Raw genomic sequence first — 1646 nt, 5'->3', positions numbered from 1 at the left:
GCCTAAATGCACTGAGTTGCCACCATGTGATTGGCTGATTAGAAATTAAATGTTAACGAGCAGTTGGACAGGTGTACCTAATAAAGTGGCCGGTGAGTGTAGACCCCCACATTGTCTAGTCTATGTCCAGTCTTAGCACGAGTCACTTTGCACTAATTCAACCCAATTTTGTTACCTTGTCATAGTCCTTCCATATCCACACAGCTTATTTTTATTTATACAATTTTTAGCATTTTTGCTCCTGATTCAGAGTTTTTGATTGTAGCTTCGTGGTGATGGCACAGCATCATGAATGCATGGTGATAGACTGAGGGAACCAACCTGTGATTATTAGCATGAAGCCATTTTAACGGCTGTTGATGCTCTCCTCAGAACGTTAGGTGAAGCCTGTAGAACAGTAGAACATGTTATTGATTCTGACTCTATCATTGCAAGTCATGCAAATTTGCAATATTTAGATAAACAAATCCCATCTGATCACTTGCAAATCCCATCGCAGACGGTCTGCCTTTACGATCAGATTTGAGACAGAGTTGATTTGCCTGGAGTCGGAACGTTCAGGCGCTGCATTCATCTCATGTTTTCTCGTGGAAGTTTTTTGTTTTCTTTACCGTGTCTTTACGACTTGATCATGAAAATTCATCGAGTATTCTCTGCTCAGTCGATCCCTGAACGCCTCACTTGCTTTTTACTGGTTCTGTTATTCAAAGCAAGTTTGTATTGTTTGGTTGTTTGTCACAACAAACCTTCACAACTGGGGTCAAACTAGGAAAGTGGTAAAAAAAGGTGAAGCTAATATTAAAGGTACTCATTGCAAACTATTACCTAAAATGTTGCTGTTTGAAAGAGTTTACTCCAATAGTTGTTTAAAAATAATATGCTATTCTAAAATGCAGGTACACACTCAAAGTAAACAAAACACTTTTATTTTCGTACTTTACCCAACAAATCTGAGCGTAAATTCTTACCAATTTTCAAATTTCTATAGGAATTTCATTAAAACTGTTTATAGGCTGTCTGTAAACAGGAATGTTCAATATTTAAAACAACCACATTTCATACARGTTAACTTTAGTGTGTATAAATTCTCCAAGAACATTACCATAAAGTTTTTGGAAATTTATTGTCTTTGCAACCTAATGAATACATCGAAATCGTCACATTTCTCGATTCCAAGTGTTTCTTTCATAGACGTCACCATAGTTAACCTTGACTTTGTCTGTAAAAAAAACCAACAACAAACAAACAGATGTGATACATGGCAGCTTGTGGCAGATTTCATTTATTTAAGTACACATTGATCATCAGTATGAGAAAATAATTTTCTATAATTAACAAAAAAATCCTTTAAAGGGGCAATATTATGTGTTTCTCAGGCATACATTTAAATACTATATCATAATAAAGTATCTATTCACCTTTAGCTGTTATTAAAATGCTCTTTTTATGTTTAAATAGAAAATAAACTTATCTTCTCATCACTTCCTCTTCTAAACGCCTTGAAATTGGCCTCTGTCTCTTTAAGAACCACCTTCCGCTTCTGTCCCGTCCATTTGGGGGTTCGCGCGTGCACTATGATGCAGTTTACTTGGCATCTGAAAATACATTTCCTCAGAGGTATTTTGAATCTGAAGAGCTTCAATGAG

This window comes from Austrofundulus limnaeus, unplaced genomic scaffold, assembly GCF_001266775.1.
Source record: "Austrofundulus limnaeus strain Quisiro unplaced genomic scaffold, Austrofundulus_limnaeus-1.0 Scaffold116, whole genome shotgun sequence".
Taxonomy (NCBI): domain Eukaryota; kingdom Metazoa; phylum Chordata; class Actinopteri; order Cyprinodontiformes; family Rivulidae; genus Austrofundulus; species Austrofundulus limnaeus.
The sequence above is the reverse complement of the archived record's forward strand: the minus strand, read 5'-3'. Positions refer to the sequence as shown.